The sequence below is a fragment of the Eublepharis macularius genome, chromosome 16 (assembly GCF_028583425.1).
Source record: "Eublepharis macularius isolate TG4126 chromosome 16, MPM_Emac_v1.0, whole genome shotgun sequence".
Taxonomy (NCBI): Eukaryota; Metazoa; Chordata; class Lepidosauria; order Squamata; family Eublepharidae; genus Eublepharis; species Eublepharis macularius.
In genome coordinates, this window is record NC_072805.1 from 30,678,524 (window position 1) to 30,697,608 (window position 19,085).

General features: G+C 44.0%; 1 protein-coding gene across 1 annotated transcript in view; it reads left to right on the forward strand.

Annotated features, from left to right (window-relative positions):
• The first annotated feature begins 16,516 nt into the window (after nt 1-16,516).
• Nucleotides 16,517-19,085, forward strand: part of CDH5 (cadherin 5) — a 44,226-nt gene continuing 41,657 nt past the window's right edge. Inside the window, exon 1 of the mRNA XM_055000907.1 lies at nt 16,517-16,640. The gene's annotated coding sequence lies outside the window, so the exon portion shown is untranslated. The remainder of the gene's footprint in view (nt 16,641-19,085) is intronic.

Consider the following 19,085-nt stretch of genomic DNA (forward strand, 5'->3'; position numbering starts at 1 on the left):
ATTTCTGTATTAACAACAGCTCATAATATATAATATTGCTTTAAAGATGTATATTCCCCCTTTCCACCGTTTTGTTCCTTAAGATTACTCTAAAATACAGTTTTAACAATAAAATGCTGGAAAATGCTGGAAATCAATTGAGAACAATGCGATAAGCATTTCCAGGGCAAAACCAGAAGTGAGTTGGATGCATGCTCTAGGATTCCACCAAAACTCTATGATAAAAACAAGTTTTACCTCACAACAATGACATCACTTCCAGGTTTGCTCCAGAAGTGATGTCATGGAATCAGAGCAATACCACTAAACATGTCTCTGTCCACAGTCCCCCCAAAGGTCAGGGCTGGCAACACCTATAAAGCTACCACCTACTGATTCAGACTCCTTGGCCTTATCAAGGTCAATATTGTCTACTCCAACGGGCAGCAGCTCTCCAGGATCTTGGGCAGAGGTTTTTCACATCACATACTGCATAGTCCTTTTAACTGGAGATGTCAGGGATCGAACCTGAGACCTTCTGCATGCAAAGCAGATGCTGTACTATAGGGCCACAGCCCTTCTTTACTTCAGTCTTGTACTTATTTTAGTACTTGCACTTCAGCCTTGGTTAGATTTCTAATGATTACTAATGCTACTTCCGGGAATTGAGGCAGGCAATTGGGGATGTCAGTGGAAGATCTAGCAGCCCACCATAACTGGAGACCTGGCAGCCCAAGTCTTGGTGGTATACCCACATTGCAGCCATGTGATATTGTGATGTGGCCTCTCACACGCCTTCTCGTGCTATAGTAGAGTCACACTTGATAAGTATATACACCTCTTACAAATTTTTCCTCTAGTACAAGACACTTTGGAACTTTTGCCAATTCTCCCCACCTCTTCACCACGCAATGATTTATATCCCCATTTTTTTAAACTACTAAATGCATTACAAGTCTAATGTACAAGCCCTGACAGAATTCAGAAGAATGATGAGTATTTATAGCCATCCTGCCTCAGAAAGATCATGGACATAATTCACAATTGGCAAGGCTACAAAATGTTGATAGTCTTCCAATTGGCCCCATTTATAACCTGATGGGAATTCATTAGTGGGATTTTAGTTTGATAGTATTTGATGCAACACACAAGTGCTCTTTAGCGCAAGTTATTTTTAGAGAAGTTAATGGCAGCAGAAAGGCAAGGTAGGAAAAATGATAATACATTTACAGAAATGGTTCACTAATTTTGTTGTGTTGCGGCCAAAAATCTCCCTCCCCCCAATTTAAAAAACCCTCTCTCACCCTTTGCAAGCAAGCATTAGGAAGGAAGAGGTGGCCCTTAGCAGAGGTTATACAGTACTAATTTGACTGTAACCCCACCCACTTGGAATGTGATGACATCATCATTATACAGTACCAACCTGACTCTAACTCCACCCTCTTGGAATGCAATGAGATCATGATGTAGCATCAATGGAGACTGAGCCCCAAAATCAGGCAAGCTTCTTAAATACACACAAGTCAATCAGAGATTAGCAATTAGCCCTTTATATACAACATAGGGCCAAGCTACACATGACGAATGACACTTGAACCGCAAGTGTATTTCTCCCTGTTCACTTGCCCTCCACTCAATCCACTTGCTGCTCAAGTGTCATTCGTCATGTGTAGCTTGGCCCATAGATGCAATCAAGACAACATTCACTGAGGGAGCACGGGAGCAAGTCCCCTGACCCAGGGCCGGCACCTCCATTGAGGCAACCCCGGTGATCACCTCCAGCTCTGAGGCCCCGGAGGGGGCGCCGGGGGTGGGAGTGCACACTGCAGAGCTCGTGGCAGCAGAGTGTGGGTGGCTGACCAGGAGGGATGGGAAGCTGACTGTGCTCTGCCCCAGCCACCTGCCATGCCTGGCCCACAGCTACTGCAGCCTCCCAGCTCCCCTGTGCTGCTGCTGCCGCCGCCAACATACACCCCCGGCCAGGAGCAGCAGTCACGGGCCAGGCGTGGCAGACGTCTAGTGCAGTGCATGGAGCAATGGAGCAGGAGGGCTGGGAGGATGCACGTGCGCCTCTCCAGCCACTTGCCGTGCCTGGCTGGGCCGGCAGCCTCTCAGCCCTCCCGCCCAGCTGCCCGCTGCCCCACAGTCCAGGTGCGCGTGCGCTCTGCTCGCACACGCGAGAGGGGGCAGGAGCAGTCCTGAAGCTGCCCCCCCCCATGCCTCAGGCACCAGAAACCCTGGCACCAGCCCTGCCTGACCCCATCCCACCCGTCCAGCCTAATGTGGGCACATTGAATCACTTGGAACCCCCACTGGGGAAAACTTATCTCATATTTCCTTTTTCCCCATGGGGTTATAAGCAGAACTGGAGTGGATTTTTGCAGTGGGAAGATAAGTACCACAAGACAGCATTGTTCCCTCCCCTCCAATAGCAACCCAGCATCCGCTTTTTAAACAAGGGAAATGTCTTTTAAAATGGTCACGGAGTTATACTGAGCACGTCATTCCACCCTTCAGTATTGTCTACTCAGAGGAGCAGCAGCTCTCCCTAAGCCCAGCGAGGTCTTTCCCAGCAGCAGTTATCAGTGATCCTTCAGAGATGCTAGAGATTAAACTGGGACCATCTGCACGCAAAGTAGATGATCCATAGGTGAGCCTCAGGCCGTTTTCACATGCACCCATAAGATTGCGCGAAACTCATGGAACGAAGCGTCTTCCTAGCTCGATTTCCCGGCATGATCCCCTCTAATGGCATGATGACATCAGAAATCATGCCATTGAACGAGATTGTGCCAGGAAATCACACTAGGAAGATGCATTGTTCTGGGAGTTTCGCGTGATCTTCCGGAGGCTTTGGTCGTGTGGAAACGGCCTCAGTCTCTCCGTGTATACAAAACTATAAAGTTATCTGTTACAATTTTTAAGGAGATCAGAGAACTGAGGAGGGAAGGCAGTATGATATAGCCTAATCTCGTCATATCTTGGAAGCTAAGCAGGGTTGGCCTGGTCACAACTTGGATGGGAGACCAACAGGGAAGATTAGGGTTGCTCTGCCGAGGAAAGCAATGGCAAACCCCCTCTGCTTCTCAGTTGCCTTGAAAGCCCCTTGCTGGAGTCGCCATAAGGTTGTCACTGGATGGCACATACATATGTAAGAGAGAACTCAATGGAAAATTGAACCAAATCCAGACCCTTCTTCATTATGCATTAAAAGCTGGCTTATAGTAAATGAGTTATCTTGACTTTTTGAGATCAGTTATATTTGCCAAGAACACCACCACTTTCTTATTTATCTTAAGCATGAACTGCATGCTCGTTCTGGTCTGCCAAGATTCACAATAGTCTTTGGCCATGAACAGCTGCCCCACTACCTTTGTTACAATATTGTTGCTGAATGATATCAGTGTCTAAACACACACTGGTTTTCAGCTCACGTTCTTATGACTTCCAGCTTTCCAAGAGATTTTACACAGGAATTGATATACTCTGGTTTCTTCCTTATTGTTAAGGCTTGATTCACTAACAAAAAGTGGAGTTACATTTTTGAAAAGCTGACTTGGCTGGCCTGGACACTGTGAACAAGCTAGCGGCTTGCAAAGGCAGCTGAAACATTAAAGGAGGCAGCTTTTGGGTCAGGAGTTCCAAAGGGTCATGAAAAGTGCACGAATCTATCTTCATAATCAAAAGCAACCCAATCCACGCAAGCCGCTGATGGAAATTCAATATTCTTTCAATCAGCATTCGAGTTAGAAATTCATGGATGAGATGGAGAGCTAATATAATTAACACAGAGTACTGCAGAAAACCTTTCCTTTTTCAGAAGGAAACACATGAAAAACACAATTATCCAGTAAACAAATCGTTAGTGAGCTGGCACAGCATTTTGACAGAGGATATAGCTATGGAACAGATATATTATCATTTAATAGTCATTCCTTTTCCATATGGAAACCTGGGGGCTGTAATTCTGAAAGGGGAGGCTATCTAGATTAATGCTGTTCTCAGCAGATGCTAACAAGGTTGACAAATAGGGTGGCCAGGTCTCCCACTATGGTGGGAGGCCTCCCACACGTCACCACTGTTGCCCACCACGACTTCAAGCAGCAGCAGGAGAAAAAAAAATTTAAACCTGCTGGCCTATATGTCAGGCTTCGGGCATCCCTCCCATGCTATTTTTGCCAGCAGAAATGGCCACGGGGGGCAACCTGTTTGCCCCTTCCTCAGACTCTATACATCCATCCCAGGTCACCTTTGGAACTATGCCACAGGGTGGTGGATGCAGGCACAAAATGGCTGCTGCAGGAGGCGGAGACAACCACAAAATGGCTGGTTCAGGAAACGGAGCCAACCACAAAGTGTCAGGGATTGAAGTTAGGTATAACTAATCGTAAATCTTCAAAGTTTCAGGCAGAATCTCTCTTTAAAAGGGTGCCTTTTAAAATTAATTGTTTAAAAATATTGTCTCGCATACAGGCACCTTACCTTCAGTAATGGCGCAAAGATCCTTGTGCTGTGGTGGCACTATTTGCTAAAGCAAATTTTTAAAAATCTGCACAATCTGGTGTCCAATGACCAATCAGAAGCCCTACTGGGCAAAATCCCCATGTGGCCTCACCCACTTTCTAAAACTCTTGGCAAGTACTAGGAAAGGTATTGGCTAGAGATGGGCATTAACTGGGAAAATTTCAAACCATGCTATTCATGGTTCATAGCGATTCACAAACCATAAACTTTCACAAACTTGCCCCGGTCCACAAACTGGTTCATTTGGTTCATGAAAACATCACTTCCGGGTCAGCAGAAGATCTGCAGAGAGCCCATTCCCCCCCTCCCCATTGCCTAGGAAACTGATTGATCTGTGCCAGGCTGTCTGCAGTGACCAACCAAAATGTGAACCAAAATGAACTGGGCTAAAATTCATCACAGTTTGTGAGAAATGAGCTCCCACAAACTGCTGGTTCGTGAACCACAAACTGGCCTGGTTCGTGATTAACTTGGGTTCTTATTTCGGTTCGTGCCTGCCTCTAGTGTTGGCTGGTGTCATGGTGCCCACACACACCACGTTGGAAATTCCTGAGGTAAAGGGTAATATTGATTTGGTTTAGTTGCTGAGCATATTGTGGCAAATACAAGCAATCTGTGTTCTGGCGCTATTAAATTTTTGAGCTCTGCTTAGACTATGGAAAAAATATATACTTCTCGCATTAGAAAGGGGCTGAAGAAAAATAAACAGAAGAGTATTTTTTTAACAAAAAAAATACACTTGAGGAATGGGGTCAGAATGCTAATATTTTACTAAGCTCTAATGAAACTTACAGTCTGTTTTGGAAAGACTGAACATACAATGTGTTTCCTTCCACTTATTGCTGGTTTGAAGATTTGTATACAAAGGAAATCCTCTAGATAGGAACCCAGGGGGAGATTCTAGCATTCGCTCTAATTGCATTGGTCAGCAAAGGAAACCAGAAGTTCCTTTTGTTTTCCGTACTTTCAAATGTTGTCAAGGCCATCACTGCAATGCATTCACAGAAATACTAAGGGCTCGTATCTATGACCAGACATCATTAATGAGAAGGGAATCCTACTCGCTATGAATATTTGCCTTACAGACAGAAGGATCAACAATTGCTCGTTATACTGGAAATTAATTTAAATGGAACCTGCCGAGATTTAGTCCACGGGGGAGTTGGGGCAAAGTTGCTGTTGCAAAAGGTCTGCTTTGCAATCATTGCTTACTTTAAAACAATACAGAAAACATTGACTGAAGACTAACAGATGTACTAACTAGGAGCAATAATTAGTTTGGACTTTGTGGAATAGGGTTACCCAGGGCTTTTTTTCTGGGAGAAGAGGTGGTGGAACTCAGGACCGCACAATGACATTACTTTGGGTCAACTGGAACAAGGGGGGGGGTTAAAGTTTAAATCGCCATCGGCTAAAATGGTCACATGGCCAGTGGCCCCACCCCCTGATCTCTGCTGGCGCAGAGGGCAATCTCAGGTCCCCTCTGTCTGGAGATCAGGGGGCAGGGACACCAGCCATGTGACCATTTTCAAGAGGTGCCGGAACGCCGTTCCACCATGTTCCAGCTGAAAAAAAGCCCTGGGGTTACCTATGATGTGCGCATAGAGGATTATAGTCCAAGGAAATTCATCTAATACTCAATTGCCTTCTGGTAAAATCCCGGAGGAAACAAGAGAGATTGTAGAGTCCCAGGAACATTGTGAGGAGGGAAAGTTTATCAAGATGCAGAAATAGGATAAAATCCAAAAGGAGAAAGAAATGAGCCCCACAATCTTGCCAGACATAGTGGCGGGTTAAGAAGAAGCTGATAGAAGGTTTGCAGCTCCCAAAGAATGCATTGGACTTTCTCTCCAGAGCTTATATATGTATTTATAGAGTTATTATTATATCTCATCATTCCAGAGCACCCAAGGCAGCTTACAAAACATAATTAAAAACATCATTTAAAACAGGTGAATTAAAATCCATCAAGTTAAAACTGCACCATTGTCCCTACCAGCTGCCAGAGGCATTCATCCATTCTTCCTGCGAAAGCACACTGAAAGAATTCTGCTTTTTGCCACTCCTACCATTTCATTTCAGATTCTCAGACATACCAATCATCAATTCCTTGAGCACAGATGATTTTTAAAGGGGGATGAGACACATCCATGGATAGGTTTCCCAGACCCATATACCCTTACTGGGAGTGTGTACAAAGCACACACGAGCGTCCAGTGCCAACATGATAATGTCACTTCCGGAAGTGACATCATCACAGGAGAGCTCCTGTGCTCCGCACGGGGCTGATTCTTTGAGAATTGACCAGTTTGGGGCCAAAATTGGCCCCAAACAAAGCACGGGAGCACTCCCACAGCCAGCACAACGACATCACTTCCAGAAGTGTGTTCCCAGGATGCCTGCCGGGGCAGGTGATCTCCAGGTGTCCCCAACCCTCCCACCAGTCACTAGTGACCAGCAGACAAGCAAATAGACCGCCAGAAGATTGCCCACCACCAGTGGGTACCTTGGATCTCTATATGGAGGATGTGTCTATCAAGTACCATGGCGGCTAAATGGAACCTCTCCTCTCAGAGACAGAATGCCAATGAAACCAGTTACTGAGGAACAATTAAGGGGGGAGGGGGCTGTGGCCTGCATACCCTACTGATACGCTTTCAGGAAGCATCTGTTTAACTTCTGTGAGAAACAGGATGCTGAACTAGGCTGAGCTTTGGTCTGTTCCAGCAGGCCTCTTATAGTCTTGGCTTATCTTCCCTGCTGAAAATGTCCCAGCCGATCTGGGGAGAATATTTCACTCTCTCTCTTCACTTACCCACTGAAGAGTTTACACGGCACAAGCATCAGCACCAGAAGGGGGAACGATACCAGGAATTGCCAGAATGGAACTTTAGAGACATCGTTTTGCCCCAAAAAGCTGCTATGGTGGGTCTCAGTCATGGAAGAGAGGGTCACTCACTGTTCCCCGTACAGACACGCTGCTTGCATCCAAACACACCGTGGTGACTCTTTAGGTACTAGCTTAGGGTCGCCATGTCTGGCAACCAGTGGGAGGTTCAGGGGCAAAAACCTGGGGGGCCCAACATTGTGTGCGCCAATACAGCACTCCCTGGGGAAACCTAGAAGTGAAATAGGGTAGCTCTAGGAATTGCCAAAAACTTCAGAAGTGATGTAGTGGTGCACGTGGTGCAGATTTCTCTCTTTTTTTAATTATCCTGCCGCCATTTGGAGTGGCAGCAGGAAAGGCAATGGGTCAGCTCCAAACCTGAGGGCTGTTTTATTGACAGCATTAATAGCATTATAAACAGCTTTGTTTTATGTGTTTTTATTAATTGTATCGATATTCATTTTGTTTTTATTGGTATGTGGTATTTTATTGGTGTTTTATTGTTTTTAGAAATGAGCTGCCTCAAGCAGGTCTAGAGAAGCAGTATACAAATCTTATGAATGAATGAATGAATGAGATCTCCCAGGGTCTCAATGGTCTTAACCCCCAGTTTCTGGACAATGGTCTTAACCCCCAGTTTCTCATCTGACAAAGAGAACTGTGGTTCTCAAAAGCTTATGCTACAGTAAAGTTGGTTAGTCTTAAAGGTGCTACTGGACTCTTTACTTACTATTTCTGGTCATAATTTGCCTAAGACATTCAATATACGTATGTGAATATGTGAAATTTGGAAGCTATTCCAGATCATGTTAACATGTTTATACAATCCCTGAATAATTTAAGTGTATCAATCAGTGCAATGTTTATTCACCCCAATGTCTGAAAATCTGCTAGAAGAGTTTTTAAACAGTTTCCAAGAAAACATTAAGCAATACAGTGTGCTTTGTGCAGCAAATCTCATTACAGGAAACTGAAATCAGCTCCAGGCTAGAATCCATAATTGGTGACTGGAAGTGACCGATAGCACTACACAACTCTGAGGGAAGCTCCGGGGAGCAGGGTCTTGACAAAGATCAATGGCTTGTCTTCATGGTTCACTTGAACTGTACTACAGCCTATTTCAGCTTTCACATTATACTTCCGTAAATCCCTTTTCCATGACAGAGCCAGTGTGGTACCCTGGTCAGAGTGTTCAGCTGGGACCTGTGAAACCCTGGTTAGAATCCTCACTCTGCCATGGCAGTTCGCTGGGTGACTTTGGGCAGGACACAGATGCACAGATTAACCTCTTTCACAGGTGGTTGTTATAAGGATGAAAGGGGAAGGAGAAAGTGACACTGGAAGACCCCTTGTGTTCCAACTGGAGAGCAAAACAACACATAAATATCTAAATGAACAAATATCATCATGCAATGGCTATCAATACATGGGTAGATGCATGTATGTGGTAGGCAATGGCTTGTTGCAGTTCATACTTTTAAAAAGAAAACTAACTAAAGATGTGCTAAATGCAGACAATCTACAACAGGCTAGAAAAAAAAAGCGACTGAGGGGTTGGGTATTGCATAGAAAGAGTAGAGCTTTCAACTTATGGAGTTTCTCATCCATACGTGTCAACTTGCAATTACCAAAAACATGAACCTATCTAATACAGAGTCAATATCTAATACAGAGTCAATATCAGAGGTCTTCAACACATAGGTTGGTCCCTGCAGGTGGATCACAGAGCTCTACTTGCTAGACTGTAGGTCCCCAGAGAGTCTTTTGGAATGGCCTTCTTCTAGTACGTGTGCATCAACACGAAAGGCAACATGCCTCCTGCCTCCCTTTGTATGCATGCTGAGAGGAGCTGCAAGATGCAAGTCATGGCCACTCAGTGGTAGTAAGGAGTGTGTGTGTGTTATGTGCCCTCAAGTCACCTCTGACCTATGACGACTCTATGAATGAAAGACCTCCAAAACGTCCTATCACTTGCTTTGTTTTTTGTAATGTGTTCTTACAACCTTTTCCATCTGACTGCAAGTTTCACTTTTAGATTTTGTTATATATGTTTGGGGAGAGTGTCCTTTTAAGACAGACATTTATATTTACTGGTTTGGATGGGCGTCTTTTGTCAGCGGCCGACATTTTGCAGTGTGTGATGTACCACCAGAGAGTCTCAAGGTGGTCTTCTTTTTGTAAGTGGTTGTATACGCTTTATTTGAATTTGTGGCGTAAGGTAAGAAGAAACATTATTGTTCATTTGTAACTTTTAATTTTTTATTTTTAGCTCAGGTGTAATTGGTGTGACTCCTGAGGAAGGATTAACTAAACAAGTTATTAGCTGGCTTCTTGTTGAGTCACGGGTTTCTTGTAACCCCAAAAGCAGCCCCTGTGGAAAGAAAAAGAAAATACTCAGATAATTGAAGATTCATTTTTTTCAAATACTTACCTATATTGTTGAAATGTGGATGCTACATCATCTTCCCTCGATTTACAACAGCACCTGCAATGGAAAATCATAGATTGTAATCGAATTGCATCATAGCTGCTGTTTCTTGAATATTTTGTATTATTGGAGTCTTTTATACTTATATTTCGAAGGATATGGAACTGTATATGGTCTTATTGATGGTTTTGTAGCCAATTGCACTTTATATATTTATAATAATAATTGTTCTGGAATACTCCTTTAAAATACAAAAAAAAAATTCTCATTGGTATTCCCCTCTGATTTTTGCTTTTTCCAACCTCCAGGTGGTGGCTGGAGATCTCCCAGAATTACAACTGATCTTCAGGCCTTAGAGATCAGTTCCCCTGAAGCAAATGGCCGCTTGGGAGGGTTGAATCTATGGCATACCCTTCTGAGGTCCCTCCCTTCCCCAAACCCCACCCTCTCCAGGTCCCACTCTCAAAATCTCCAGGAATTTCCTAACCCAGACCTGGCAAGCCTAGTGGGCACTACGCTGGGTACCTCTGTCCTCTACCATGCCCCATCCATCCCTTTTGACACATTTGTTAAAGGTTCAGGACTCCCTGGCCTCCTTAACCCACATACACCTTTCTTGAACTATACTTTGTATCTCTTAAGTGGTCTTGCAATCAAAATCTCATCATGACTCCTTAGAGTTTCCAGAAAAGGATTCACTGATGTGATTCACTGATGTGCTCCAGATGATGCTTAAACTGGCTGCATAAAGAGCAGCTGCTGAACTTCCAGCAATCATGAGAGTTGTAAGGAAGCAGAGCCAAGACAATGAAAAAGGGCCAAGTTGGACTAGTCTAAACTTTTATTTTTAAAGGAACAGTTTTCCATAAGGGAAGCCTGGTAAAAATGTCTCAGTAATGTAAAAGGTAAAATCGGGCGGATAATTCTAGAATTCAAGATCTTTCTTTCTTTCTTTCTTTCTTTCTTTCTTTCTTTCTTTCTTTCTTTCTTTCTTTCTTTCTTTCTTTCTTTCTTTCTTTCTGTGAGCTCTTCATCTGTGCTTTTGTGTTTCATTCAGAGCATAAAACTTCTGGCATTCATTTCTGATCACGTGCTTCAGACAGATTCCAAAAGTCACCCACTCCTTTCACCCACTCAAGTCACCTCTCCTAAGTTTGATAAGAAATTGTGGATCTTCAATTAAATTCTGACTTAATTTATCAGAAACAATGACAAAATGATGTTGACGCAAATAACTCTCAAGAGGTTTTTTTAAAAAAAGGTAAAGGTAGTCCCCTATGCAAGCACCGAGTCATTACTGACCCATGGGGGGGGGATGTCGCATCACAATGTTTTCTTGGCAGACTTTTTGTGGGGTGGGTTGCCATTGCCTTCCCCTGTCATCTCAAGAGGATAACCCAGCACAAACTATCCTGTATCTTTAAACAGGCTTATGCAGATCCCAAAGAAAGGTGCAATTCTCTTATTTTCTGGTTATCACAAAAACAGCTTTATCAACTGAAAAAATGCTGTGATGAGTTAGTACCAAAAACCTCCACAGGTGCTACTGCCCACAACAGGCTACTGATTGGAACATTCTGAGGGCCAAGCTACACATGACGAATGACACTTGAACGGAAAGTGGATTGAGTGGAGCGCAAGTGAACAGGGAGAAATACACTTGCCGTTCAAGTGTTATTCGTCATGTGTAGCTTGGCCCTGAGACACTGGAGTGGCTCCACCCACTGAGGGCCAAGCCACAAGTGACGAATGACACTTGAACAGCAAGTGTATTTCTCCCTGTTCACTTGCGCTTCACTCAATCCACTTGCCGTTCAAGTGTCATTCGTCACTTGTAGCTTGGCCCTCAGACTGGCCATTGGCTTCTTTTAACCAGGAAACACTCTAAAGGCTTCCTGTTCAAACTGGGACTTTGCCTAAGTAACAGTCATCCTCCCTGGTTCCTGATTTCTAGCTCCTTTTTCTTCCTTGGTGGCTTCATCAGTCCCGGTTCTAATACCACCACAGGTACCACCACCCCAGTTCATAGCCTGTGTTTGACCCAAGATTTCTGCTCCATGATTTCATCCAATATGTCTTCTCACTTCATACACTGTAACGATACCTTCCATCACCAATGGGAAGGCTGCAACCTAAAAAGGACCTAGTGGCCAGCAACCATGCCTTCATAACCCTTTTAGCTGGTTCATAAATATATGTATATCACTTAATTTCTGACTATAAGATTTTTTTTTAAAGCATCTTATGTGAGATGGAAGTCCGGTTAGTAATGATGGATCTGAAATGGCTCCTCCACAGCTAACATAAGCAGACTTATGTGTGTATAGGATTGCCTTGCATACATTTGATGGAGATACCATACTTATTCAGTATACTTATTCAGATTAATTTCTCAGGGAGCAGAATGTGATATGGGCCAGGGGGTTGGTGCAATGTAAACACAACTCTTCAGCCTGGAAATGCATCCTTTTTTCATGCCGCATTCTCAGCAGAAGATATGTCGCTCCTCTGAAGAAATGCAGCTTTCTTCCTCTTTACTTCTCTGCTAGAACAGAAGCCAAAAGGTTTCTTTAAGAGGAAACTTAATTGTAAACAGGCTCCTCCAAGGCGGCTTTGAAAAATGTCCCCTCATTAGTTGCTTAACCTTCCTGAATAATAGATGCATCGAAATTTTAAAAGTGCTATTCGTCTTTACTGCCGCATGTCAGAAATGTGAAATAATGTGAAAGCAGCTCAGTCTCCTCAAACACGAAGGGGAGGAGATCTGTCCTATTAGCCAAGTTAAGTTGTGATAAAGAATCAAGCGAAGGAATATTTAACTCAGGATTGCTATAAGTTAAACTCTCCTGTAAAAAGAATGCAGTTCCTTTGGTCACATTTATTACAAGAAAGCCACGGAGCCTCCAGATAAGACCCCTTCTTGTTTATCTCATGCATCCCAGCATTTCTCTTGCATTATTCAAGGAAAAGACTTTCTAGTATGTTTTTTTAGAGAGAGAGAGCAGATCTATCTTTTGCTATAGAGCTGGTGTAACATAATAGCTGAAAGCAAAAGCCGATACAGCCCTTTAACAATGATCACAGCAGGTCCTTCACCTGTGTTGTGTGATACAGCATTGCAGCTTGCTTTAAATACAGATACCAACGAGTTAAATACCGGGTCAGCTTGGTACTTATTCTCATGACTCAACAGGTTGTCTGCCTCTCAAAAAAAAAATATATACTAGTTTGAACAACCTTCTAAAAGCATTTGAAAAACTCCACCAATGATCAGAGAGGTATTGGTGATGATACGGATGCTAGCCAATCGGCACTTAGTACAGACAGCTTTTCCCTGATTGGTATGAAACTACACTGCTTCGTTGCAGAAATGGTTTTTCAGAGTGTCTCTGGTTAGAGGAGCAACTGCATTCAATGCAGTAAGGTCATTATCAAGATACTTCTAATGGCCATAATATGTTGCCTTTGTCAGTATGAACAAGAAAAGTCCTCAGTGCAAGTATAATACTGACCATGCACGGCCATGGTAAGGATTACGGAGATTATATGAAAAAATAATAACGTTCGATTTATATACCGCCCTTCAGGACAACTTAATGCCCACTCAGAGCGGTTTACAAAGTATGTTACCATTATCCCCACAGCAAAACACCCTGTGAGGTAGGTGGGGCTGAGAGAGCTCTGAGAGAGCTGTGACTGACCCACGGTCACCCAGCTGGCTTCAAGCGGAGGAGTGGGGAATCAAACCTGGTTCTCCAGATTAGAGTCCTGTGCTCTTAACCACTACACCAAACTGAAACATTGGCAATGGTCAAAAGAAAATTGTGCATATATTCATGCTAATTATTTCCATACACCCACAATCTATTTTTTATTTTATTTAAAACGTTTCTATGCTGCCAACATAGGGTTCCCCAGGCAGCAATCAAAACACTGGTAAAATGTGCAAAACAGGAAAACCCGCTTTAAAAGTGCATTATCCAAGCTGTATGAAAACAGCCTAAAACAATTAAATAACATATAAACACAGGCACACAAACAGGGAGGCTGAGCAGTGAGAGTTAGTGAGGGAATGCCGAAAAACCAAAATAGTCTTCACCTGCTGATGGAAGAGAATGACAGAGGGAAACAGACGAATACCCCTGGGAGGAAGCACCAGAGTTTGAGTGCCACTAAGGCAGCCCTTTCTCAAGTTGCCACCCAACTAACCTCAGATGGTGGAGGCACTCGAAGCAGGGACTCTGAAGATGGCCAAAGTGATCAGGTAGGTTCATATCAGAGCAGATAGTCCTGCTTATACATTAAGATGGGTAGCCATGTTAGTCTGTCTGTAGCAGCAGAAAAGGGCAAGAGTCCAGTACCAGTAGCACCTATAAGACTAACAAAACTTGTGGTAGGGCTTTTGTGTCATTATTACTGCAGAATTATAACTGCAGAGGAATTTCAAAGAGAGATTAGAAAGAGAGACTGCTGAATTGCAATTGATAACGAAGCTCCAGACAATGTAGTCACCTGGATTGAATCGAGACCTAGGCGTCCTGTCTTAACGCTGATTTCTCCACATTTACCACCCCTCTGCATACCCCACCCTATGCAATCATGCCTGCTATTGCAATTCACTGGCTTTTAACATTTGGCATCTGAAATCACTTGCTCTCCAAGATATAAGGACAGATGGACTCACATTCTAGCTGTATCTGAAAAAGTGAGCTGTGGCTCATGAAAGCTCATATCCTACCACAAATTCTGTTAGACTTATAGGTGCTACTGGACTCTTGCTCTTTTCTACTCCTTATACATTGACAACCTCACTTTAGCCACTCATTCATACATTTGTTGAGTGCACACAGGAGAAGAATGACCGCTGACCCCCAAACCAGATGTCTGCATATTTAGCTGAGCCCCTGCAATGAGCCCTGCTCATATTAAGCTCTACCAAAAAATCTGGAGTGTGGCAAAAAGCAGGCTCCAACTTCCTGGAGCCAGTCTGTGCACAAATGTCTACACACTTCCTGCAGTTTGGCTGACCATTCTTTTCAGATGTTACAACCAGTCATGCCTGAAGCCAACCAGAAGAAGCCCGCTCTGTTTGGATTCCTACTGATATGCAACTGTTAGCATTTCATCTGAAACAGGCGCCACGTGTATTTTGCACTTCAGAACAAGCAGAAGTACAAGCACAGTGGCTTGTTGGACTTGCTTAGGCTGGGGCCAATAAAAACATGCTCGTATAAACATAATTCAGGTCGAAGCATTCACAGAGTGTAAATTAAAACCAGCGAGTTTTGCAGTAGCTAGCTGAGATTTCGATTATGCCTGTTAAAAGAGTCTGATTGAAGCCCGTAGAATTTGGTCAGTCTAGGATTCCGGATATGATCATGATCTTTCGGGGACCGTGAGTTAGCCACAGTTTCTGCTGTCTTCTTGTCAGACCCTGACCAGAGATATAGCCGATGGTAGCCCACTGAACAGGCTGGAATGGTAGTCATAAGCAGAAGTAACATATTCATTCTTCGTTCAACATACAACTTACAAGTGTGTAATATCTTTCACGACCTGAGTGCCACATGGACACAGCGGCACCATGTGTCACATGGGGAGTTATGATATGCACAGAAGATATCCACAGTGCTTGTTTCATATGAAGCAGTGGCCAGATCATCACAAATAGCACACAATCCATGTACATGTGATTGGATACCCCCCAAATGCAATGTCTAGAAAAATCTATTGACATTGGGAGATGGGGCTAGTGGCCGCATCTCCATTCCTCTCTGCATGCATTCATCCAATTCATAGGACAAACACTGGAAAAAAACAGAGCAAGAGTCCAGTAGCACCTATAAGACTAACAAATCTGTGGGCAGGTATGAGTTTTTGTGAGTCGCAGCTCACTTCTTCTAGAAGTGAGCTGTGTGACTCACTTCTGTGACTCACTTTTGTTAGTCATATAGATGCTACTGGACTCTTGCACTTTTCTACTGCTACAGAGACTAACAAGGGCTGCTCCGATCTATCTCCACTGGAAAAAAAATCATCTCTGTTGCATTCAGAGTCTTCACCCCAGAGGCCATCTGGAAGAGGTTAAGAGCTTCCAAACAACCATCACATGGAATTCCACTACTGTACTGCCCATACGGGGCCTGCAACCTTTGAACTGAAGGCTGCTGAACGTGGAAGGCTGAGATCTGAACCAGGTGCTTGCAAGGTCATAACCCCTACACAGCTTCAGCTCTTGTGTATTTTTGCACATACACCCACCATTTGGAACAACACCCAGCAAAAGTTCTTGGCTAGCTTCCCCCACATGGGCCAGCCCATCGTGTTTTAACTGGCCCTTAGGAGCAACTTTCCCGGTGTCCCAAGGAAAACGGCAGACCTCACTTTCACATCTCTAATAAAATCCTGATGTTACTGCTGTTGTACTGAGTTGCTACGGCCTTGCAGCAGTTCTCTCTCGTGGCCTTTCCTTTTGCCGCTTCCCATTTGTTACTCCCTGTCCGAAGGTAAGTCGACCCAGTAATGAGTCCAAAAAAAAAAAGGTTTTTTTATCTGGTTTCCTCCACTCCCTTCTCTCACTGGCATTAGTAAGACTTGGAACAATAACAGGATGCCGGGATGCAGGACGGGAAAAGGCAAACACCCAGCTGGGAAACCTTGGAGACTGGAAAGCTTGAACACTCCCTGCCTTGCTCAGTTCAGGGAACTAACTTGATTTCATTTCGGTTAACTTGGTTCTGCTTTATCCAGTCTGTGCTCAGGGTGTGCTGGCTGGATACACTCAAACAGACTTGCCTCGATTTGGGATTAAACTGCGCCCAGGTAAGAATATTGGGACTTGGAGGGGAGGGAATTATTTGCAGGCTCTTCGTTCACTATTCAAATACTGTTTTGTATGTATATTTGCCTCGATTGGGTTGTCCCATCTGTCTTAGAGGCATCCTGGATTCTTGGATGACCTGTTATATACAGGATTATAAAATGCCTCTTAGGGCCAAGCTACAAGTGACGAATGACACTTGAACGGCAAGTGGATTGAGTGGAGGGCAAGTGAACAGGGAGGAATACACTTGCCGTTCAAGCGCCATTCGTCACGTGTAGCTTGGCCCCAAGAGAATGATAATTGAGGGGAGCCTGCGGAGCTACCTTGACCATCCCAGAACACTTCTGGTGTGCAAAATCTACAATGAGGTTAGGAAGAAAGGATTCTGCTTTGGTAAAAGGAACTGCAGAGTTCACGTTGTAATATAAAATCCCAAGTTGCTACCTACCCCTCTCCAAAGAAACCTTTAAACTGAGAGACATGATCAGGTCTCTGATATTTTATTTCTAAGGTGATTTCCGCCTAAGATCAACAATTAGGTCAACAGTCTTCAATAAAAACCGGACCTGAAGAAGTCCATTACTAAAACCGACAGGCAACATGGAAAAGGTGGCGAACTGCTCTCCCAAACTCAGCCCAAAGCCTTGGGGACCAGAAAGATCTTAACTTGATGCGGAAACTTCAAAGGCCAGGCGCCCAGTCAGTGGTGGTGAAGGTGTCCCAGCACAGAGGAACCTTCATGGCACGTGTCTATGGCACCCCCAGAAAGCTTCCATGGTAGAGTAGGGATTCAAACGTAGGCCTTCCAGATCCTAGAATGGCACTCTAATAAGCTTGCCAACTGTGGATCAGGACATTCCTGGAAATACAGGGGTGGATCCTGAGGAGGGTGGAGTTTGGGTAGAGGGAGAACCCAACCGGGACTACACCATGCTGGTTCTTACAAAGAGTTTTCTGTTGTAGCATAGAGAATAACAGGCCTCATACCTCACTACTAAATTTATGACATTGTTAGTTGATGCTTCTTTCTGGCACCAGTGTGCAGCATGAAGATTGCAGACATTCTGGCCAGTCTCCCACCAAAGTAACTACCAAAGAATTTTCAGGCTACATATCCCAATGGGTAGTATACACTTTTTAGCCATTTAAATTTTGAACACTTGCAAAATGCTTACAGAATTTCTATACGCCACTGGCCAAATCTATTAATTGCACAGGAGAACAGTTGCCCACTGATGGTCCATAGCTCCACAAGTGCTCTAGGGCACACAGAAAGTTCCAATGTGGTACATGGAGCTTTTCTAGCTATTTGATTAAATAGAGAAGACTTGGGATATCCTCTGTGTATACCAGTATTCCAGCTATGCAGAAGGGACTACAGGGTCATAGTGCATCTCTACAGTTGCCATAATAAGGTGAACTATCTTGCTTGTCAAAATTGCAAGCTCCATTCCCCTACCCGACTCCAGCTTGTATGGTATTTATTCCTAAGTTTCCTGTACCGCTTTGTAACTTTTGTCTCCCAATTCTATCCACTATTGTATTCATTTTTGGTTTCCCTGAATGGCAAAAATTAAAAGCTTTCCAGGGCTTTTAGAACTATGTTTCATGGAGCAAACTCTCAAGTTTACTTTCTTCAATGATTTTTTTAACAATTTTTGTCTGCATCAAAGTACTAATATTTTCAGTTCTTTGTGGAGAGAAACTAAGAGCCAAGCTACAAGTGATGAATTACACTTGAATGGCAAGTGAACAGACTCGCGTGTATTCCTCCCTGTTCACTTGCCATTGATCAAGTGGAACACAAGTGAATGGCAAGGGAACAGGGAGGAATACACGTGAGTCTGTTCACTTGCCAGGCAAGTGTAATTCGTCACTTGTAGCTTGGCTCTAAGAAAACTTGGGGGAACCATTTGTGCAAAGCAACACCGACCAACTCGATTTATCCTGCATAGCCTGTGTCCTGGAGAGTTTTGACTCCATGGTCACTTGCCAATCATAGCTTGTACAAATTCAATCAAGGAGGACAGTTATTTCATGCAGCTACGTAAAAACAACTGCGTGTGCAGTTGCCAATGCTGTCAACGCTCAGCCTCTGGTAGTCTCAAATCACAGACATAAGACACACACACACCCCAACACACACACCCCTTTCTGCTAGCAAAAGCACATGGGGTGGAAGAAAGGGAATGATGAAGCCCCTCCTGTTGCCACACCACACCCAAAAGCCAATTTGGCCCTACCCACACTATCCGAAGGTAAATATGTCACAAGTTAAACGCAAGTTGGGTTGCAGTTCCATGTTTAATATGTCATCTTATCACCCTGGCCTGGATAGCCCAGGTGAGCCTGATCTCGTCAGATCCCAGAAGCTAAGCAGGGTCCGCCTTGGTTAGTAATTGGATGGGAGACTTCCAACGAAGACCAAGGGCCAAGCTACACAT